Source organism: Lynx canadensis, chromosome D1 (genome assembly GCF_007474595.2).
Source record: "Lynx canadensis isolate LIC74 chromosome D1, mLynCan4.pri.v2, whole genome shotgun sequence".
NCBI classification, from domain to species: domain Eukaryota; kingdom Metazoa; phylum Chordata; class Mammalia; order Carnivora; family Felidae; genus Lynx; species Lynx canadensis.
The window spans coordinates 37,878,344-37,903,044 of record NC_044312.2 but is presented as its reverse complement, the minus strand read 5'-3'; the positions used below and the strand labels follow the sequence as shown (position 1 = coordinate 37,903,044).

General features: G+C 42.1%; 1 protein-coding gene across 2 annotated transcripts in view; it reads right to left on the bottom strand.

The window, feature by feature from the left end:
* The window catches only part of MAML2 (mastermind like transcriptional coactivator 2), a 348,182-nt gene that overhangs the window by 42,128 nt on the left and 281,353 nt on the right, over window positions 1-24,701 (bottom strand). The gene's annotated exons all lie outside the window — the stretch shown is intronic.

Sequence of the window (24,701 nt, the reverse complement as noted above, 5' to 3'; positions counted from 1 at the left end):
GTCTCGTAAGGATCACCTAACAGAATGTCTGAGGAAGCACTCAGTCTCCTGTACAGTTTTATTAATGTAAGGCGGTGTCAGGGTGATGAGGAAGGAACAGATAGACAGACGGACTAGACCAGCAGGCATGTGCTGAAGCTTTAGACTGATCTGGGGTACGCGCGGAGCTGCACTAAGGTTCTGAGAGGAAGAGAGTTTAGGAGCATGAAGTCCCGGAAACCAGTCAGGATAGGACGAAGAACCTCTGCTGAGGGTGTGCCAGAACGCTCCCGGTGGAACGTTCACCCAATTACACTACTGACTGAAAGCTCAAGTGGAAGTTCAACCACATTGCTTCCCCTCCTGATATACAGCTGAGATGGGCAGATGTGCAGGGGGACAAGCTACAGATGGCACTGTTGCCATATGATGGAGCCACTGTTTGCATATTTCGTTGCTAGGTAGCTTTGAGGCCTCTGGAGGCCCTCCTTGCTCTTACGTTAATTCCCAGTGCACCCAGTTACCCAGCCCGTCTTGCCTCCTCGCCTTGCCAGCACGGTTCCCACACGTGTGGGAGCTTCGCCGGCTGCCCAGTAGCCAGGCATCAGCAGTTGGCAAGGCTCCCCAGACTGGAGCCTGGACCACCCAGCTAGCTGGAGGGCTCATGTGGAATGTGGGATCATGTTCTAGAGCACAGCAGGACCACACTGCTGCGTGGGATGTCCCATCTGTGGGAGTGGGATCTTTGGGGCTCTCAGGGAAATGCAGACAGACTCCATACGTAGTCACATGAGGCCCTGGCCAGGGGTGGCCGTTCATTATACAGGGCCTCTCCACCTGGCAGGGTTTCCCTACACAAGTTGTTCGCAGCCCACGCTTTTCCGGCTGGAGGCAAACAGGACGCCCAAGGCAGAGGGTAATAAAGCACAGGGAGAATGCAGGAAAAATTGGGGAAAAAGACAAGTGATTAAGTTGCAGGGGCTCTAACTAACAAGATGCAACGAACAAGAGGCAGTTTTGCCGCAGAAGGCTGGAAGTGGACCAATCTGGCAAGCACGCTCAGTTGTATAGGCTTAGAGAAAGTTAAGACATAGGATGGTCATAAAAATGGAGAATCCGTATATCAAGGGCACAAAATAGCTGGAGCAAAGGCTAGGGAAAAGCGGATTAAAGGAGATTTCAACAGGATTTTAGAGAACCAAAACAGTGAGGAGAAAGTTTGTTTTTTAACAGACAATTAAGAGTTGTGTGAGGGGAAAATGTTTCGATTGACAATGAAAGAGTTCTAATAGTAGACAAAATCATTTCTGCAGAGTGCCTGTGCCTTGGGGTTAGGTGCGTTTGCAGCCCCAACTCCACTACCCCAAACTGTGTGATCTTGTCAAAGTTGGTTAGCCTCTCTTAGCCTCAGTTTCTCTCTATACGAACTGGAAATCTTAATAATGCCAAACCACAAGGATCTCATAAGACTTAAAACAGATCATGTGTATGAAAGTTCTTCTAATCCAGGAAGTTCAGACAAGTATTAGCTATTACCAGAGAATTTCTCTGTTTTCCGAGGCTGTAGTTTTTACACCTTCCGGGGGTGCAGATGTGCATGCATGTGGCGAAAAGCCATGTCTTCTGTTGAGTAGCTTGGTGGTTGGTAGCGCTAAAAGGAATAATTAATTAAAAGACCTCCTCTGGCTTCCTATTGGCTATCTGGCTTCCTAACTACTCTTTTGTCCCTTCTCACCCATTCACCTTACAGAACTTCCCTGGACAGTTCTTTGACTTGTTTCATAATTCGCCTGCCTCTGTGACCTTGGGCATGTTATTCTGGAAGCCTAGAATGCCCTTCCCCTGGATCTCCCTCTGCTCACCTCTTACTCAGACCTCAAAACCCAGCTCGGGAAGCCTTTGCCTATGGTCAAATTGGTCAATGCTCTCAATGTCCCCACAGCACTCTGTTCAAGACTCTGTTTTAGCTTCTGTTAATAAGAGGCATGAAAACAAAGAACAAACTCCAGCTAACATTTATTAGGGGCTTACAATGTTCCAGACACTGTGAGAAACATTGTGCGTAGATAATCTCAAAGACTCTTCAAATTTTTTTCTAAGGTAATGCTGTCGCTGTCTTCATTTTATAGATGAGGAAACTGAGGCTCAGAGAGGCTGAGTAACTACCCCAATTTTACTGTAAGGAAGTCATTAGCTGGTACTAGTCATTAGCTAGTACTGTACCGATGTGACTTGTTCATTTATCAGTCTCCTCCTCTCCCATTAGACCAAGAGAATCTAAAGAAGAAGAACCCTAACTTAGTCATGAGTGTGCATGCACGCCCTTAATAAACGTTTACTGGATGAAAAGGTAAGTGGGTTTCACTGTGAGTAAAAGCATAAGGTAGGCTCATGAAACAGCCCTAAAATGTCAATATCCTCTGTAAACTGAAATCATATATACGCCACCCCAGAGAGACAACAGTTACATCTGACACGGATCTTTGGCCATCATTCATCTGTTTTTCAGCCTCTTAGCAACACCAGTAAGAGCATCAGCTTCTAATGTGGAGAGATGATACATACATGGGAGGTCTGCCCAGCCCTCCCTTCATTCAGGACTGATTCATACAGGTAATAGCATTCAAACAAGCCAGGGGGCTGGAAGTCTCTCTTTATTCTTTATGTAATCTCATCTACAGAGTTTCATCGTAACAGTGACCAAAAGTATTCCTTTTGGCACCTGTGTGCTCAGCACACCTAGCTAAAATTGAACAAGACATATAAAAATATCTTTATATTACATCGAGGAGAAGGGGAAAGAAAGGAGGGATGATACAGGAATATAATCGGTGCAACACTAGGTAGGGCTGAGATGGTCCAGGGTGGCCATGGGGAAAAATAAGCCATCATATATAATAATTTGTTTAGCATGCTGGCTAATGAATAAATTCATAAAACATCTCATCAAGTCTCCATCACATCACTAACATCAATCACAGTCCCCGGCACGTAGTAGGTACTTAATACCTGTTGCATGAATGGATGGATAAGTGAAATATGAATGGCCAGTGTTGTAGAAGTTTTCTCTTCTACCTATAGGAAGTGCAGGAGGCTGGGAATCTGGATTCAGGGCTTCTGTAGGGTAAGGGGAGAGGAGAGGCTGACTGTTTCAATCAGTAGCTGTTTAAAGGATACCTGTGCCTCTGGAGTTTCTAGCCAAGGTGACAGTGTCCAGGATTGAGCTCATGGGGTTTTGATCACTGAGTTGCATACAGTCTAAGGAGAATTCAGAACCACACAATCCTGTGAACAAACCTCGCATTTCCTCCCTCATTCATTCAGCAGATTTTTATTGAGTGCTACTGAAGCTGGCACAGTGCCAGGTCCTTCACATATATTACCCTCTAATACTCAAAATAATTTTAAGGTATATACCATTAGTGTCCCGGTTCACAGATGAGGAAGCTGAGTCCTGGAGTAGTTAAGTCAGTTTTCAAGGCTACACAGCATGTGGCCAAGCTAAGATTTCAGTTTAGGACTCTCTGACTTCCAAGTCCCCTCCTCTTCTCTCCCTTATTCTGGTCTCTGACCTTAAGGAACTCAAAGTTGAGCAGGGGAATCAGCTGGAAGACAAACGCGGTGTGGGCAGTGCTCTGTCAGAGGTAAGAACTGGGTGCAGTGCGACACGGAGGAGGGGTATTTACCCTCATGAGAGCCGAGATCAAGGAGGCAATCTGTCTAGGGGAGAGGATATGCTGAGTCTTGGAGGAGGGCTGGGACTTCATCAGGGGGAAGAGGCAGAAATACAAAGGTAAGGGCAACATAGTTCATTGCTTACTCATTGTTTTTCATTTGCGTGTAAATAGACTCATAGTTAAACAAGGTACCAATAATGTCTAGCTATCTGCACCTCTTTCCATTTATCATTTGTCCAAATGCAGGGGAAACCATCCACAGATTGAGCACCTATGTTGAGACAGGTATTAGATAACTTGCTTTAGATCTTGAAAGTTTTAAAAATAGCAATTTTTACTACTCTATTTGCTCCCTCAAACATTTATGTTCCTACTTGCCTCAGTACTTTTGTCCATGCTGGTCTCTCTGCCCAAAAGACTCTCTTTCTCTTTATCTAAAAAAATTAACTGTTTTGTTTTAGTATTATTATTATTTTAAATTTCACTATAGTTAACATACAGTGTTATATTAGTTTCAGGTGTATAATACAGTGATTCAACAATTCTTTAACATAATTTTTTAAAGTTTATTCATTTACTTTGAGAGAGAGAGAAGGAGAGAGAAGGGGAGAGAGAGAGAAAGAGACACACACACACACAGAGAGAGAGAGAGAGAGAGAGAGAGAGAGAGAATGAGTGGGGGAGGGGCAGAGGGGGAGGGAGAGAGAAAATCCCAAGCAGGTCCCACACCGTCAGCATGGAGTGCAAAGTGGGGCTTGAACTCATGAGCTGAAGTCAGATGCCCAACTGACTGAGACACCCAGGCTCTATACATTACTCAGTGCTCATCACCATAAGTATACTTTAAGTATACATTAAGTATACATTAAGTATACATTAAGTATACTCTTAATCCCTTCTTTTTTTCTCCTTAAGCATTTTACCCATTTCCTCTTTTCTGCACTTGGCTAATTCCTATTCATCTTTTTAAATGTTTATTTATTTTGAGAGAGAGAGAGAGAGAGAGAATCCAAAGCAGACTCCTCTCTGTTAGCACACAGTCTGACTTGGGGCTCGATCCCACACACCGTGAGATCAGGACCTGAGTGGAAATCAAGGCAGAGGCTTAACCAGGCACCCTCTTATTCATCTTTTAAGGGTCAGTTTAACACTACTTCTTCTGGAAGGCCCTCCCGACCCTAAGGTTAGGATGATCCCCTGGGTAGTGTCTCTGAAATGTCTCTGATTATGACACTCGTCACACTTCCATCCCCATTGACTTGTCTGTCATCTCCTACAAACTTTAAATGCTACAAGAGCCTATAACTGTCTTGTTTATTCCTATATCTTCAGTGGTCAACAAAATGGCACATAACTGACACTCAATAAATGCCTGTAGAATGGAGAAATGAATGAGCATGTAGTGGATGTTTTTTCCTACAGGGAAGAAACTGAAAACTCAGCAAAGTTTGATGTCTAGAAAACAGAGTCAGAATAAAGAAAGGAAGAAGAGAGAAGAAAAGGACTGTGTGTTCTAAAAAAAGGCAGAGTAAAATGTGACACGTGGAGAGAATTTATAGAATTGTATCATTCTTTATTGCACCCCCGGTACTTCCTTAAACACATAATAATTTGCCAGATCTTATCAATAGTAGCGCTCAATTTTCATATATTCCCAACACATGGACCATTTTCCTTAAAAAAAAAAAAAGTTATAAAAATGTTATTCATCACATTCAGGGCAGTGTTTCTCTTTGCTAGATTTATGGCATCTGAATAACATCGAAAGGAAATCCTCAAAGTCAGGGCTCTACTTTTTCCAGGCCCCACTTATTGTATTTTGGACGTTTCAAACTGAATTTTTACATTTTTAAGTGATCGATTTTCATTTCAGCCCAAAGGTCCCTGCCTGTTTCTGAAATCTGCAACATCTGCTAGGGAAGTGAAGAGTGAAACAATTTTTTTTAAAGAGCAAGTAATGAAAAAAAAGTCTTTCTTGAAGGACTGTGGATTTTCAATTTGTTCCACATGAGACTATCTCAGGAAATTACCTTTTAACTGGTGCTCATCTTGTTTGTGCAGTCATATTCCCCTGATAGGGATGGACTGTGATCTGAGAGTGTTATGATGTAAAAATCCTACTAGCCTGTCTTCCAAGGACAGTATCCAGGTTTCCAGTTGCCTGTCATGTCAGAGGGACTCTCTACTTATGTGGGAGACCATCCTCCCACCCCAGTTTCTATAATGAGTCATAATTAAGGCAAAATTATCATTTCCTGTGAATGAACCTTACAGTGGATTACATAGATAATGTAGTTTTCCAATTATTGAACAAAGGTCAAGGATAGTCCTAGGGAAAACTCCCCCAAATGGGCTGGGTTCACATCTATCACCCCAGTCTATCCTCCCACCTTCTCTCGGACATTGTTCTTTCTGTGGGCTGGAAATTCCCACCATTAGTCATTCACTGGCATACAGCTCTCACTTCTATGTTCAGTGACACCTCAGAAGTTTGGTAAATAAAAGATTTCAAGGGCTGAAAGAGGGCTTAACGGTCACAACCAGAGACTCTGTCTCATGGCAAGTATTTTTACTCATTTTGTATGTTGGCAGACTACAAAATATTATGTTTGGAAAAGCTGTTCTGCTGCTAATTTTTTTTTTACCAACTCACTCTAAAATTCATACGGCGGGATACAAATTCAAAAATAATGACCATATTTCTGAAAAAAAAAAAAAAAAACGATAAGATAGGGGGAATTACTCTACCAGGTATGTGGTGACTTATAAGCCATTGTAATTTAAACAATGTGCTTTGGAAGAAATGAAAAGATGAACAGAACAGAAGAGAGTGTCCAGAAATAGACTCACAAATCTAGGAAAATTGTCATATGAGAGTAAGGACATTACAAATCCATGGGAGAAGAATAGAATATTTAACAAATGTTTCTGTGACAACTGTCCATCCAAATGGGAAACACAACTATATCTCTACATCATGGCATACCCACCCACAGAATCACAGCTGAATTTCCATCTGGCAAAACAGTTCAAAACTCAAGCTCTATAGATGGAGATCACTCAGGTCTTACTGAGTGCTCCACAGGGGGACCAGTTCCAGAGGCAAAACTCAAGCTCTATAGATGGAGATCATTCAGGTCTTACTGAGTGCTCCATAGGGGGGGGGGGACCAGTTCCAGAGGCAGGTGAGGATGGTCGACCTGACAGAGAACTGCCAGGCCTCCACTTAAAGCCAATCTAGCAGGCAGAACATTTTACAAGGGCAATTTCACTGCTTCAAGGGTGCTAACATAAAGCTGGGAACCAAGGATACGGTAAGACCCCAAAGGCAATGTTGCCAGTGATGCTATAGACCTCAGTGAGAGTGACACTGATTCCCACCTTTGACAGAAAGGTGACGAAAGAAAGGTTTGTGTATTTTCTTCTTCCTCCTTCTGAACCCCTAGAGCACTCCTAGCCTTGAGAGAGGAAATATACAGAAAGGGTAACAGTTTGCTTAGGAGTAATTTAGCTCTGGGTCTGAATTCTGGATCAGACCCTTACTTTTTATACGACCTGGAGATAATAATTGCACCCATATTTCCCAAGGATACTGTGAGGATTAAGCAAGGTAATATATATAAAGAGCATAGCACAGTGCCTGATATACATAAGTGTTCAACAAACTGGTGTAATTACTATAGGCCTTTTCTCCTCTATTACATTTTGCACTGTTTCTTCTTTCTCCAAGTTCAATTTATATTTTAATGAACTTCTACTGCATACCAGGCCTTGTAAAAGACACTTTTACATATTTCATCTCACTGAATCCTCATCAGAACCTATCAGGTAGGTATGCTTATTCCCATTTAATGTGTGTGTGTGTGTGTGTGTGTGTGTGTGTGTTCTTTCTCCAATAATACTATGTACTAGTGTTTTTCAAACCATGTTAAAGAGAAATGGATTCACGAAATTTAAAAAGTTACTCTGTTGAATAAAAACTCCATGGTTATGTAAGTTGGGAGATTGTGAGTTAAACAAACTAAACCAATTTCTTTTTTTTGCAACATATCTCAGAGTCCTTGACAGGCTAAGGTGAACTGTTAATTTCCAGGAAGGAGGATTCTTTCATATATTTGAAAACCAAAAGAGTTTTGAGAGTTTTTTCCTCAGAACACAGCTTGAGAAAAATGCAGAATAAAGATTCACTGAATAACAGGATCCACTTTTGTACCTTTGCACATGCCCACAGTGCATGGCATACTCTGGGTACAGGCAAAGTGTTTAATAAATTCCAGTTGCTTGATTTACATGTGAAATTGCCCGGCTCTTTGTATACCCATGGGCCAAGATGGCGAGATGCTATCTCTCCTTTTCTCTGACAGTGAATTCATAGTTTTTCTCATTATCTTTATTGCTTTCTCTGAAAGTGAGTTTACATTTCTTCAAATTAAGAACGGCTGGGACCAAGTCCTGGCTAGAATGTGGACCAACTAGAATACCTGAACACTGAGGGCAGGAAGGGCAGCTACTTTAGAAAACAGACTGGGAGGTTCTTACAGAGTTAAACACAACAGCCCCACTTCTAGGTACTTACCTAAGTGAAATAAAAATTTATGTTTCCTCAAAACCAAACTGGAAACAACCCAAATGTCTCTCATCTGGTGAATGGATAAACAAACTGTGACACACTCACACCACGTAATACTACTCAGCACTGAAAAGGAATCAACTGTTAATACAAAAAACAAAGTAAGTGAACCTCAAATGTGCTGCTAAATGAAAGAAATGAGATGCAAGAGGCTACAGACTGATTTCACTTATCCAGCGTTTTACATAACAATACCGTAGGAATAGAAAACAGACCAGTGGTTTCCAGGACTGAAGGTGGGGAAAGGGGCTGGTTACAAAGGGACACAGGGGAATTTCTTACTTAGTGTGATGAAAATGTTCCATTAATAGGCTGTGGCTGTAGTTAAATGGGTACGCATTTGTCAAAACTTGGGGAAAAGCCACCTCCAAAACTGTCTACAAGTTTGTTTTACTTCCAAAGTCAAAAAGTCAATATATGTTGTTTAAGAACTTTTTTTTTTTTTTTTTTTTAATGGCAAGGAGTATACCAGTGTCATCTCCCAAGATGGCTGCTGCTCATAATTCATTCAAATTCCTTTTCCTGGCACTTCTCACCTTTGCTTTGTATCCAAGCTTGCTTCCAAGCCATGGTCTGCCCTGAGGACTATTATATCTGCCACCACTTCCACAGCACTTGTCAAGTACTGCCTTATATTGCAGCTCCTTCTCTGTGGCTTGTCTTCTTTAAATTTTAAGTCTGGGGCAAGAAAGAACCATGCCTTACTTGTTTCCACCATAATATGCATTAAAATGCCTGGTGGGAGTGCTATAAAAGTATTTAGTAAATAAACTGATCTGTACTTTGGTAATAGCGGCGAGTCTATGAGTCCTTCAAAGACTGGGAGCCCTCTGAAGACAGAGATTGTGCATACATAGCCTTGACCGGGTCTTCACTATAAATGCCCCAGAAATACTTTTTGAACAAATATTGACCGTAAGGACCACAGGGAATTACGATTCTGATTTTGTCAAGATGGTGCATGAGTTGGAGAAACTAACCAGGACAGAGCTGTGGTCTGGTGAGAGAGCTCACAGAAGCACAGGAGGGTAGACCCTGGGCTACTTCTTGGAAAACCTGAGGGTAAATGTGCAGCTCTCCAGGTTACACCTGGCTAGGTTTCAGCTCTTATCATGAGCTTTTCTCAGAGAATTCTTGGACGGGAGATACTAGATTTGGATCCAGTTGGAATGACTAACTGGGGATGGGCTGCAACACGGCAGGTTTCCAGTTGTGTTTCTCAGGCTTGAAACTGCTCCCAGAAGCAAAGATGATGAAGGCTTCATTTGTTAAGCATGAAAATAAAAACAGTTTATACCGGGTTTTAAGCAAATCCTTTCTTCTCTTTTATTCTTATCTCCCCTTACTGTTGGCCACTCCCTGAATTTTAATCTCTTTTGGGAAAGACTCATGCTCCCTACAACTATTTTTCTTAAACTAGACTAAGTGGAAGCATTGAATCTATTTTATTGGATGGATTTTATAAGGTTTTAATTGTTGTAATTATAGTTAAATACTTCAACATCCCAAACATCCTAGCCCTTTAGGTGGCCTAAGGGGAATAGGTCTTATAAGGATATATAATAACATAATGAATACTTGCAAAGCCAGATCCTCTGTATCTGATGACTAACACACGGGATCCAGGACACATAGTCTGACTCCCATCTCTCTGTCCTTTCTTTGCTTCTAAAACAGCACAGGTAGCCAGCTGGGGCAGTTGGTCAAATACTTTGATGTTATGTGTGTGTGTTTGTGTGTAATATCTGGTTTAAAACTGTGATAAAAACATTTGTTATTTATTAGACCATTTAATTAAAAGCGATTCCGTAGCTTACTATAAACCTCCTTCTCATTTAATGCAAAAAGGCTTTGTAGAAGTAGAAAAGCAATAACAAAAGTCCTGAAGCTTTTCAAGTTCTGCCCGGAATTCCTTATGCCAAAATCATTTTTGATACTTTATTGAGTATCCATAATAGTTTAGGCGTGGAGGGAAAATTTTAAGACACAGTCTAAGAGGAAAACAGGTGCTATTCCTCAGCACTAGCCTCAGACCATCCATTGTGAATGAGGTCAGATGTTTGTCTAGTTGGCATATTAGGGGACCAAAGTCATTGTTGTGATCATATAGGGCCAGTTAATTTTGTCCTGAACCCGAGTCACTCTAATCACAAGGCTTTTATTTTTTTTTTAAATGTTTGTTTGTTTGTTTGTTTGTTTGTTTAGAGAGCTCAAGTGGGGGAGGGGGCAGAGAGAGAGGGACAGAAAGAATCCCAAGCAGGCTTTGAGCTGTCAGCATGGAGCCCAACACAGGGTTCAAACTCCCAAACAGTGAGATCATGACCTGAGCTCAAGAGTTGGTCATTCAACCAACTGAGCCACCCAGACACTCCTAACCACAGGCCTTTAGTCACAGGGGGACCATACAGGAATGTCTGGGAGGTTCAGTTTAAAGATTAAAAGCATCCTCTGCTTTTTTGACTGAACTAAGCCATCTTCATGGGCAAACAGGCTGGAATTAAGGACATACTTGTCTTGTCACTGGGTAATATGGGAAGCTACCTAGAAGAAGTGGAGTCAGAATTAACTGCTAAAGAAGAAAAAGTCCACATAATCACCACAAATAAGACTGGAATCCTAGAAGTGTGTGGTAACCTGCAAGGGGGCAGGAAATCAAGACAACAGTGAGACAGATCAAGAAAAGGTATCCTATTATCCGTGGGAGCTATGTGAAAAGGAAACAGAACTGGGTTGGAAGAAATCTACTGGAAGCCAAGTATAAGTAATTCCGATTTTAGAATTTGAAATAGAATATTAAAAAAAAAAAAGTAGTGGGTGTTTTAGGCATGCCCATTGTTTTCCTGCAACTGCATATGTCCATCAAATTCCTGTTTTGGTTTGTTTTTTTTCAGAATGTGGATTCTATGGAAGACAGGCAGGCTGAGTCTGTCAGTGGTGGCTGTCTGGGCCTGGGGAGTCATAGGGAGTATGAACTGGCACCAGGGAAACCCAAGGCCCTGTGCAGTCTGAAGGGACTGGGCAAGTGGAAAGGAGTAAGACACTATGATCTCTCAGAAAGAGAAATACAGAGACAGGTTAGATGATTTGTTGCCATCTTTCCATTTCCTTGATGTTGTCCTCCCAACATCGGGTTTTCTAAGATGCCATTGTAACCACTGAGGACATCTTTTATTAAAGACAAGGTTGGGGAGATTTCTGTTCCCTGAAGTCAAACACCATCTCACCCACACAGAGATGAGAGGGTTATGGACAAAGTTGGAATCAGAAGACCTGGCTTCTGGTGCTGCAACCATGTGGCTGAGGCAAGTTACACACCCTCTCTGGTCTGTAGGTTTGGCTTCTGGGAACTCAAGATTATACTGTATACCTTTAGTTATATATTAGTATGTATCATTATATTTAATCCAGATGTAGGGATGAGAAAAGGTCTACGAGTGCACCTACCTAGCACGCTATGGCGCTTCAAAAAATGGAATGTGTGAAAAAATAATGAACGAATATATTGTTTTTTTACTTCACCACAAGTTTATATCCAACTAAAGTATTGTTATTCTTTTTTCAGTAGGCTTCACGCCCAGCATGGAGCCCATTGCGGGACTTGAACTTACAACCCTGAAACCGAGACCTGAGCTGAGATCACGAGTCGGATGCTTAACCTACTGAGCCATCCAGGCGCCCCTAAATGGCATTTTGAGGAAAAGATAGCTACTTCTCAGAGATTTGCAGATTTACATGTAGTTTTATAGTAAAGTAGGCAGGTGACAAACAGAAAATCCCTCATCTAATGAGTGGCTTACGGCCACTAGAATGACATCATGTACAGTTAGAACAACACAAAAGCCTGGGTTTCGGATAATCCTGTGTACAGCATGGGGCCCCAGAAACAAGAAAGTATGCCTGAGGTTTTATGTGGGAGCAGAACAGCACTTTCAGTGCGCTCTCGAGAGTTCCATTTCCTCTCACAACTACGAGTGATTTATCATTCATTCATCTTAGATCTTTGTAGCAGTATTCTGTGCCCAGAATATGGTGGTAACGAATATGGAATAACCATCCTCAACTCACACCCCCTGGGATTGGTCTGATCACCATCACGGTCACAGTTGCAGTGGAAGGTGAACAAGCACTAGGTATGGAAGATGACATTTTAGGTGCACTCAACAGGATGGTAAATAGGGGTAAATTGCGATTCTTAAGTTTAGCATTACTCCCTTCTTATTTGGCCATTGGTTAGGGACATTAGATCCCAAGATTCAAGAATATGTTAAATCACATAACCATTTAAAATTAAAGATTTAACCAAGAAGTTGCACTGAAAAAACACCTCTGGAGTCAAGATGCTATGATGCAAAACCTTGAAAATTGTTAACCCCAAATATTTTTTCTTTTTTTTTAGAGAGAGTGAGCAAGCCTGAGTGGGTAGAGGGGCAGGGGGAGAAAGGGAATTTTATTTATTTATTTATTTATTTATTTATTTATTTATTTATTTTGAGAGAGGGAAAGAGAGAGAGAGAGAGAGCATTGTGACAGGCAAGGGGCAGAGAGCGAGGGAGACAGAGAATCCCAAGTAGGCTCTGCACTGACAAGACATGGGGCTCGAACTCATGAACCATGAGATGATGACCTGAGCTGAAATCAAGAGTGACGCTTAACCATGAGCCACCCAGGCACTCCAAAAGAGAGTCTTAGGCAGGCTCCACCACAGAGCCCAATGCGGAGCTCAGTCCCATGACCCTGGGATCATGACCTGAGCCAAAATCAAAAGCCAGAGGCTTAACCAACTGAGTCACCCAGGCGCCCCAACCCCAAATAATTTTTCTCCTCTGAATTCTCTAGAAACAACAGTACATTTCTAACATCCAGGTGTGATGCTGCCTATTTAAACACCTATTTATACACCTCTCTCTAGCCTCCATTCCCAACACAGGATTAGCGTCCTAGACCTGAACACCATCTTAGATAAGTGAAAGCCAAGAAGATAATTTTGAACCTGATCCATCTTGGAAATTTGATCCGAGTCTGAGAATACCACCTAGGTTGAACACCATTCTGTAGTTGGGAGCCAGTGCACCTGGGCTCCCACCAGTTCCCACTTTCTGCCCAATCATCAGATGTATTCTGGGATATTTCTGCCCACAAGCAAAACTTGGCTTGTTTTTCTTCACAGCAACGAATGCCTCAGAAAAAACTCTGGCTTTGCAGTTTCTCTTCTGCGTTAAACCTGAAAGCTAAATGCCACACCCACAATAAAATAAGAAGAAATGCTCTTTTTCTCTTTTCAAAAATTACCAGTGGCTACGCAATTGTTGGTGGTTATTGTCCAAAAGTCCAGGTGTTCTCTTTTGCTCTCTTTATCTCTCATACACACTTGAATTTTAAGACAAACACACTCATACACAACGGGAAGACAGCTATAACTTTATTTGATAGCTGTTTGCTTGCAAACTTAGCCTTGTCATTGGAAGCATGTATCTGTAGCTGCCCGGTGACCATGGAAAACCAATAAATACTTAAAGAGGTCTGCAATCAGGGAGCAAAGGAACATAGCTTGATACTAGAACTTCTGAGTGTTAAGGCTGTCACCAGTCATCTAGAGCAGGCTAATTCACAGAATCCACAGGCCAGAATCGGCAATTCTCTGGATGTCTTTTCCAGGGGGAGATGCATTCAAAGGCACTTCATCCACAGAGCCTGCATGTATGTCCATCCAGAAGTTCTCTCTCACTGGGCATTCTGAGCCTTGTTGCTATTTCTCTGACTGCTGTTGTTTTACTTTGGGGCTTCCAAACTTGCCCCCTGATATTTTAACTCCTAATCCTGACAGCGACTAAATATCCCAAGAGACAGCATGGTTAACAGGTGAAAAAGCTCACTGGATGTAGATTAAAATTAGGCAGGCTGGGACTGTGGAACTATGTGCATTAGGAACACAGTAAAGAGAATGTTGGAAATTGGTGTTCTTGTATCATAATTAGAATAATATTGTAATATTATTGTAATATGAAATAAAAGCATTTCACTTATGAAATTATGAAAAAGAGATAAATAGTAGGAATAAATATCACTTACAGGAAACATGAAGGAATCTCAGACAACATATTCCACACTGAAGTCTATGGAATTCTAGTGTTTTGTGCACTATTAATGTGTGTTCCAAGGGGAAAACGCATATTAGAAAACAATGAATTAGAGAGAGGCTTTGTTTGTTTATTTGTTTTACTTGCAAGACTTAGAAACACCTATATGACATTGGCGTGCATTATGAATCTTCATGTTTCTTATACTTATTTGCCACAGAACGTGTGTGTGTGTGTGTGTGTGTGTGTGTGTGTGTGTGTGTTGTAATGAGATTTTGCATACTTCAGGTTGGGATGTATTTTATTGGGCACATTCTAGGAATGCTCATCTAAAGAAAAATGCGAAATGGATGAAAAAAATGATTAAACCTTGAATAAATCCAAGAAGCTTCTCCATCCAAAACACTGTGTCAGGCACATAAGCCCTATCCCAAGAAATCCACACACAAGACTCCTATTCAAGCTTGTTGTCACTTGCTGTTCACTTTGCCTGAAATGCTCTTCCTTACTTCATCTCGTTCTCTCTTCCAATGTTGTCAATATAGAGGAGCCTTCCCTCATAATTTACCCAACATAGTGTCCCATCACTCTCTAGCTCTTTATCTTCCTTAATTTCTTTCAAAGCACCCCAAATAATTTTACATATTTATCTATTTGCTTGTTCATTGTCGATCTACCCTACTGGAATATAATAAACCCATAAGACATGTCTGTTTTTATCCAACCTTGTATTTCCAGAACATAACAGAGTACCTGGCATTCAGGAGGTGCTCAATAAATATTTGTTGAATGAGTGAACGAATGAACGAACGAATGAGAACAATTTCATAAGATTACCACAGAAAGAGTAAAACAGAGAAGTTGAGGAATTTAGGTTGAGGCTGCTTAAAAAGGCTTTATTGTGAAGATGGCATTTGAGCTTGGCTTCGGAGATAGGAAGGTTTTGGACATGGTGCATATGGGATAAATAGACAAGAATCAGAAAAGGTCTTAGTTAAAGGTCCAGATACAGCGTTGAGACAGGCATGGAAAAGAGATTGTCACAAATTCTGGGCTAGCAGCCTATATACCACACTTTGGGAAGGAGAACCTGCCAAAGCAGCAGAGGTCCTCAAACCTGAGTTCTATTTGTATCTTGAATCTGGCCAGTTCTATTCAGGTTTTTCAGATTCAATAGTTTAATCATTCGTTCTATTATCTCTTAGGTGCCAGGTACACCTCAAGGTGATATAGATAGAGCAGTGAGCAAAACATAAAAATCCCCACATGCGTGGAACTTGCATTCTCATGGGGAAAGAATGTGGTGAACATTATAATTATAGCATATATTAGAAAGTGGTAAGTATTGTGGAAGAATGGAGTCCGGGAGATGAGTAGTATGGAGGGAGGGGTTGCATTTTTAAATTTTTTATCGAAGTATAATACCCATGTGGAAAAGGAGACATACCATTAAGATAGCACTCTCTGAATTTTAACACACTGTACAAACCATGTGTAACCAGCATGCGGAACAAAAATCGAACATTACTGACAGCCCAGAAGCACTGCTTATGTTCTTCTAGAAACTTCTCCCCTGCCAGAGGTAACCGTTACCTTACTTCAAATAACAGAGCTCAGGGTTGACCTTTTTTGTCTGTATATTATGTGTTCTTGTTTTTAAGCAGGCTGCTTTTCCTTCAGCATTATGTTTATGAGATTCATCCATGTTGTTACATATGATTGTAGATTAATTGTTCATTCTGATTAATTTCTAGCATTATTCCACCACACTTTATCCTTTCAAATGTTTACGGGCATTTGGATGTTTTCTGCTTGGTGGCTATTGTAGATATCGCTGCTATGAGCATTCTGATCCATGACTTTGGTGAGAGTATGGGTTTTTTCGAAGGTTTTATTTTATCATTATTTATTTTGAGAGAGACAGAGCGTGAGTGGGGGAGGAACAGAGAGAGAGGGATAGAGAGAATCGTGAGCAGCTCATACATGGGGCTTGAACCCAAGAAACCGCGAGATCATGATCTGAGCTGAAACCAAGAGTTGGATGCTTAACAAACTGAGCCACCCCGATGCCCCCAGCGTATGGATTTTTAAATAGGTTGATCAGGTAGGGCTCATTTAGAAGGGGACGTTTAGGCAAAGACTTGAAGGGTCTAAGGAAGTGGGCCATGGTAACCTGGGGGAAGAACAGGCTGGGCAGTGAGGACATTCATGAAGCAAGAGTCTGACTGATGTGTGAGAAACAGGAAGGAAGCCAAAGGAGCAGAGTAAGGGCAGGGGAGAAGGAGTAGAAAATTCATACTTTTTTCCTGAAATGTCTAAGTCTGTTCTTTCTCCTTTCAGTTCCCGTTGTCTTCCTTGATCCGGGCGCTCCTCTTTTCGCCACTACTGCATTGCCTCCCTTCACTGACTTTGGACCCCCACTGGTCTTCCATGCTGAAGTCAGAACAGCCTCTCACACTCATATCTAATCATGTCACTCTTTTGTTAAAATCCCAGGGTGTTTCCACGCTGGATCAAGTCCCAAACTTTCTCCTAAAAATCAAAATCCTTCACCACTGGCTCCCATCCTACCTTTTTTATCTTTAAGTCAGGATTGCATCTCTGTGAAACCTTTCCTCCACCTCATTTACCCAATGTTACAGAGCAAAGTCAAAGCCTTGCTAATACTCGGCTGGTTACCAGCCAATTCTTAACACTAAAGGTACAGCCTTTAATTCAGGACTAGGTCCACTGGGGACCCCATGAAGAACACTGTCTTTTTCTTAGTCAGCTAACTTTTTTTTTTTTTGAAGTTCATTTATTTATTTTGAGGGAGTGAGTGAGTGCAAATGGGGGAAGGGCAGAGAGGGAGAAAGAGAGAGAGAATCCTAAGCAGGCTCGGCACTGTAAGCACAAAGCCTGATGTGGGGCTCGATCCCACGAACCGTGAGATCATGAGCTGAGCTGAAACCAAGAGCCTGATGCTTAACCGAATGAGCCACCCAGGCACCCTAGTCAGCTAACTTATTAGTCTCCTTATGTCACTACCTGGGAAGGGAAGTAGCAGCAGATAATACTGGTATCATTTTGCAAGCAGAAACACAAAAGATCAGACACATTAGCAAATGGATTTGGGTTCTAACTAGTAAAACAGGCTTCCTTCCTGTCACAGATGAGGGCAACGACCAGAGAGTAGAGTACGGACAGGGAGGTCTGAGCCGAAGGCCCAATCCCACTGTCCAAGAACAGAAAAGAAGAAAAAACATAAAGAAGCCTTATAAAAACCCTCAAGTGGAAACGAGGAGAAAACTTTGCCATCTGGGTTACGGAGAAAGAGCTGAAGGGCTGCCAAATGTACTTTAATGGTCATTGGTGGGAAACCTGCTTTCCCCATATGCAGGGAAAGGATTCCAGAACGTATGCTGCCCACAGATGGCAAAGTAATTTGCATTTAATATAAAAATTTTCCCATCAGAGGAAGACCAGAATCAGTGAGAAATTCCTGTTAATTTCCTCTGGTTAAAACGACAATGAAATCTAAATGGGCAAGAGAATATCTGGTTGAACAGTTCAACAAAGAAAAAGTATTTCAGGGGCAAATATTATGCACAAGGCACTAGGCTACACAATAACGGTATTACAGAGGTGATGAGGGCAGAGTATTTTCTTTCTAGGAATTCAAGATGGAAAGGACTAGAAAGACATAATAAATACCTCTAATAGGGAGACCGAGGGAAGACTTCCAACACAAGCACTCAACAAAACAATTCCGTAAGTAATTTTAGTAACTCTGAGACTCTCCTTTTATGCACTTAAAAGAAGTAGACAGAGGTAATCAGCTATGTTGGTCAGGTGAGTGAGGGGCCAGGGAACAAAGGTGGGTGTGGAGTGCTTGGAGCCAGAGAGAACTCCCGAGATCACACCTTACCTCACACCCATATGAAGGCAAAAGCTAAGGTAGAAATCCAAGACTGTTACTAATCAAGGGACTGAACCAAGTTGTGAGACCAGAACAGGATCCACAAAATCCAGGGGCTCAGAAATGCTGGGGTATCTGGCCAGGCAAGCAGGAGGCAGGTCTGGAAGAATTTTGGAGGTTGCATAGGGGTTTTCGCACCAGTTTTTCACATGGTTGCACTGATGTCCTAAGTATTCTGCAGAATATGGAGCAGAATTCAAGGCCTAACTGCCATGACATGTAGGTGGTTATAAAGTCTCCTTGCCCCCACCTTTTCCCTTCAATGGGCGCTGCCTGATATGATTCCTGAATTCCACCATTCTTTGAGTACAGAATGCATCCTGTTCTCTCTCCTCCTCCCTCTCTCATACACTATTTACTGAGTGTATATTATGCACCAGGCATTGTGCTAGGCTTGAGAATTTCTATTAAAAAATAATTACCCAGGGCAACCCGGTGGCTCAGTTGGTTAAGTGTCCGACTTGGTTTTGGTTCAGGTCATGATCTCGTAGTTTGTAAGTTCAAGCCTGGCATTGAGCTCTGCACTGACAGTGCAGATTGGGATTCTTTCTCTCTCTCTCCCCCACTCTCTCTGTCCCTCCCTTGCTCATGCTCTCTCCCTCTCTCTCAAAACAAATATATAAACTTTAAAACAAACAAAAAACCCCATAATTATCCTAGGAAGGGTGAAACCATCATCTCCACCTGAATAAATCATCTCATCATCTCATTCTCAATAAATAGTTTTTGAATGGATGCAAGAGACGATTATCAGCTAACATCTTAGAGAGGATTGTGATTGCAAGTGGGGGTGGGGGGTGGGTAGTGACAGGGCAGGTAGTTGGGAGCACGTACAAGCATCTGGCTATTGAAACAGGTGAACAGGTGGAAAAGAGGTCTCCTGGCACTTTTGTCTGTACAGTTTTGTTCAGAGCTGAATCTGGCTCAGTTCTTTGGAAATGAGAGGTGTTAAGAAAAAAATAAAAAAGAGCTGTTCAAGTTCTTGCAGATGAGATGTTTGCCCCTTTATCCACTACAGTGAGAGGGCTCTTATTCAAGATGAGGACATCAGGATGAATTTCTGTGAATCGGGAGTGGCTGCACCTGGTGTGATTCGCTTGGTCCACGAATGCCGTCTGGTCAGGACCACTATACGTGCAGTCATAGAAGTTTTGCCCGCACAAGGGCAGCTGTTAAGGGAGCAAGTGTGGCCTGACATATGTCCAGCTTGCACTTTGCTAAGCCTTGCACCCAGGATGGAGGGTGAGGTGAGAGGGCGTGGGTACGCCCTGAAGAAGAGAAACGTTTTTCTGATTTTTCTCAGGGTGGTTCTGTCTTGAGAGGTTTTCTATCGGCCATATGAATGTCATGGGTCATCAATATTGAGCAAAGTCGTTGTTCATTACGTTCTGTATGAACTGTTGGATCTAGAACAAAAAGCCACTCTGGATCTGCAGATTGCAGAACTCTGTCTCTGATGTGGGCACAAAAGGACTTGTAGGAGAGGATGGCGTTTGCATATGCTGGGGCTGAGGGCTTCCTCCCTGTAGTGGATTAGGGACTCTCTGAGTCCCTTCCAACCTGAGATTTCAATGATCCACTCATAATGCCATCAAAGATTAAGGCCTAGGGGCGCCTGGGTGGCCCAGTCGGTTGAGCGTCAGACTTCGGCTCAGGTCATGATCCGCAGTTCGTGAGTTCGAGCCCCGCATCCGGCTCTGTGCTAACAGCTCTGAGCCTGGAGCCTGCCTCAGATTCTGTGTCTCCCTCTCTCTCTGCTCCTCCCCTGTTCATGCTCTGTCTCTCTCTGTCTCAAAAATAAATAAACATTAAAAAAATTTTTTAAAAAGATTAAGGCCTTTACTCTTTCGACATACCTTTCTTGCATTAATAACCAGTCTCATAAAAGTTGCCCACCTGTGGCATGAATAAGCTGGGATCAGAGTTGTTCAGTTTTACTGTAAAGACATATTGAGAGAATTTACCTTCTTGATTACTCTGGAAAGTCAGCCAAACATCGAAAGTGTTAATCAAAAGCTACCGCACAAGAGGGAAAACAAGAAAAGAATTTGGTGTGTGTGGAAAGTCTCTTTAGGGCCGATCCAAAATTCTCTGATTCAGTCTCATTCTTAATTTATGCACTGGGTCACAGAGGGTACCAGAATTCACCAAACGGAAGGAATATTTTGTCACTCGGATAACCGAGTTAAACAGAAACTACCCTCCAAGTGGGTAAAACTTCCTAGTAGAGCCTAGAACATAAATCAAAACAGACAACTGGTGACCTAGAGAAACATTTGGCTGCCAAAGTGATGTAATGATGGGAATTTTTCCCTCTTAACCTTTTGGTGCCCCCCTCTCTACTTTTCTCCCAGTCAGCAGACTTCTGTTTTTTTCCATTTCTGTTATTGTTTTTGGTTTTGCCCTTGGCTTTCTCTTCTCCTAAGTCTCATTTCTGTATGAGAGGCTGTTGAACCACAGAATTTACTTTCAAAAGAACCGAGCGATTTCCTTCTCCTTCTTCTTAGCTTGCCTCCTGCCATGCCAGCAGGCCACGCTGCCTGGTAAGAGAAGCTGGCAGGAGCACCCGTCTGGGGTTGGGGAAGGAGGAGGGGAAGCGAAGGGGGCAGGCAGGGGGCAAGAGAGAGGAGTGTGAGCCGCCCAGGTGAGGCAGAGGCAGAGCTAATGAGAAGCATATGCCGCCCACCATTTTAAAGGCTGGCTTGAGCCAAGGGAAGTGATGAATTGCAAGAATGTGTTGTGTTCATAGCCGGGGAGCTGGCAGAAAGAGCCTGGCTAGAGGGCTAGGATGGAAGGTTTTTTTTTTTTTTTTTTTTTTTTTTTAAGAACTCAGGCTTAAAAATACATTTCTCTTTGTCAGCAAAATGTTCTAGTTTCAAAACTATGAATGGTAGACTACATCTGTCAGACGAATGCATTCCTTGCACCTCAAAATTTCCAAGATACAGTGTACCTTCAAATTAAAAGATTAATGTCTCCCAACACTGGACTTACATGATAGCACAGCTCTGAGCTACTTGGAACATTTTAAATACACAGGAAAATCTCAGGCAGGCAAACTCAGTTCTGTCAGAGGTCCCTGGGAAGGGCACTTGGACTCCGAGCACACGTCCAGGAAGACTTGCTCCTTCCTTTCCTTTTCCTTCCTCTCTCTCCCGTCTCCCCCGATTATTTGTAAAGTCTCTTCTAAGTGCCAGAGTCTGTTTAGAGGAAGATACAGTGGGGAAACAGAATCCAGATCATCACCTCCACCAGGGAGGCCCTTCAGCACAGCCAGGTTAACGACAGAGGCTCTACTTCAGAGGCCTAGATTAAATGCTTGGTCCCCAGAATCATAGCCCCCTACTTCCCAACAATAAGTATGTTAGGTTTTACTCTTGACAAGGAGCTGAGCCCAAGGCCGTGTCAGAACATCACGGCGGGAAGAGTGAATGCTTAAGGTGCGGCTCTCCATAGATATTTACCCAAGTTTGCCTCTGATACCTTCAACCTACCTTGTCACCTGTCTCCTAACTTCTGGTATTACTCGTGGCTATTCAGTTCTCAGCTAAGCGACAGAAGTCTGGTGTCCGCGTACTTGTTGTTCACTCCTGTTTCCCCTGCTGCCTGGTACAGGGCTGCCACTTAAAGGCTAATCAAATACTTGTTGACTGAAAGAATGAATGCTTTTTTTTTTTCCCCCTAAATGTCCTATTTGAAATTTCCTTTCAATTACTTGTGACTCAACCAACTGATCTCTCAACCCAAACTCCAAGCAGTTTTATCTCAGATCCTGGATCTGGCATCTTAAATAAGAAACCTTGGGCAAATCACCTCATTCTATAAGCTTGTTTCCTTACTTTCAATGGGATTAATGAAACTGACTCCACAGGTATGCTTTGAGGGTTCACTCGATAACTGAGAACTTAAATTAAATACCTAGCCCATCTCTTGGCATCTCATGAGCATTCAAAAGATATTGATTACCCCCTCTTCCATCCATTCCTTCTGATGATCTCCATCAAGTGTTAGAAAAAATAAATTGGTGGGATGCCTGGGTGGCTCAGTCGGTTAAGCGTCCGACTTCAGCTCAGGTCGTGATTGCACGGTTCAAGAGTTCGAGCTCTGTGTCAGGCTCTGTGCTGACATCTCAGAGCCTGGAGCCTGCTTCCAATTCTGTGTCTCCCTCTGTCTCCGCCCCTCCCCCACTCACGCTCTGTCTCTTTCCCTCAAAAATAAACTTTAAAATTTTTTTTAAAAATTGGTGAAAAGAAGTCATGCTAAGGTATGAATGAGGAATGGGTTAAGTTTTTCTAGTCTGTGGCATTAAAAATGGAAATGGTAGGTATGATAGTTTTGAGAAGATGGGACTTTATGGGGTTTCTCTCCACTCTGTTCCACCTCTATTTTCCATGTTTTGTTTGGATAGTCAGTCCACGCTGGTTACCCCAGCATTCCAGATGTGGTATCATGACGAGATGCCCCCTCTGAAAGGTTGCTAATACATACACTGCAATACCTCACATACACTGCAATCAGTATTATTAAAAACATTTTTTTTTTCAACGTTTATTTATTTTTGGGACAGAGAGAGACAGAGCATGAACGGGGGAGGGGCAGAGAGAGAGGGAGACACAGAATCGGAAACAGGCTCCAGGCTCTGAGCCATCAGCCCAGAGCCCGACGCGGGGCTTGAACTCACGGACCGCGAGATCGTGACCTGGCTGAAGTCGGACGCTTAACCGACTGCGCCACCCAGGCGCCCCTAAAAACATTTTTTTAATGTTTATTCATTTTTGAGAGACAGAACAGAGTGTGAGCAGGGGAGGGGCAGAGAGAGAGGGAGATAGAATCCAAAACAGGCTCCAGGCTCTGAGCTGTCAGCACAGAGCCCAAATCGGGGTTCGAACTCACTCACCTCGAGATCATGACCCAAGCCAAAGTCAGACTCCCAACCGACTGAAACACCCAGGCTCCCCCTCCCCTTTAAAAAAAATTTTTTTTAACGTTTATTCATCTCTGAGAGACAGAACAGAGTGTGCAATCAGTATTATTTAAACTTTGTTTCGTGGGTGAGCATGTTAATAGAAAAGTAAGAAATTTGGATTGAGAAATAAGAATGTATAAAACTCAAAATGCATGAAAATAAATAAATGATTGTTGTTTCTTAGTTTTCTTTTGATGTCCCCCATAAATAAAGTTTAGGGAGGAGGAAACCATCTCATAAAACCCATCCTGTATCTTCCATAAAACGAATCTTTTCTACTCTAACTCAGACAAAATGAAAATGATTTCATTTATTTCTTTTTCTTTTTTTTAAAGTTTATTTATTTATTTTGAGAGAGAGAGAGAGAGAGAGAGAGAGTAAGAGAGGGAGGGAGGGAGGGAGAGAGAGAGAGACTGAGAGAGAGAGAGAATTCCAAGCAGGCTCCACACTGTCAGCTCAGAGCCTGATGTGGGGCTTGATTATGATCAAGAGTCAGATGCTTAACCAACTAAGCCACCCAGGCACCCCGAAGATGATTTTAAATATTTTTTTTCTTACATACATAGGCCATTTTATTTATGCTACTGTTTCCTAAGAGAACATCTTAAGAGGAGTTGAAGGAAAGAGAGTAAATTATAGAATTTGATTAAATTTACCTTCACTGAAAAATTGTATGATGGAATGGATTGCCTCAAGTTTCCTAAAGAAAATGTTGTTATGTGACAGACCAAAGTCTTGCTTTTTTCTTTCCTTCTCCCAGGTTGGCACAACTTACAAGAAAATACCCACTTATGGCTTAAAAATGCCAAAGTGTCTACCTTTCTCCCCACTCCCCATTCAAGTTTGAAAATTTATTTGACAATTAAACTGCCCAATTTAGAATTTTTGTTGCCAATTGCAAATTCTTTCATTGCCCAGATCTGCGAATTAATCAGAACAAAGTAGGAACGTGCTAGCCACAGTAGAAGAAGTTAAATTTTTCTTTTGTCAGGAATACATGTTCAAGTACATTATAAGTAGACAAAACATGTAGCTGAAATTTTTGAGAAAAGCTATTAAACTTTCTACGATAATGAACCGGTGAGCTTCTAACATCTCAGATAGGATTGTATCGATTTGGAACCCGTTCTTATGTTACTTAGCACATCTGCAAGGTAGATAATGAGTTGAAATTATCATTTCTTTAAAAGGACTCTGACAGGCCCAGCTGCAGAGTGGTGACTTCAGAGTCTGCATGTGATGCTCTATTTTTTTCTTTACTCCCCTTTGTACTTTACACCTTTCTTCTGGATCATTCGAATTATAAGCTCAATTTTAGAATAGGTAATAATAGAAAAGAGAAAAGAGAAAAGAAATTACAATAAAATGAGGATTTCCCTTTGTCTCATATTTTCATCTAAACTTAACTCTTCTA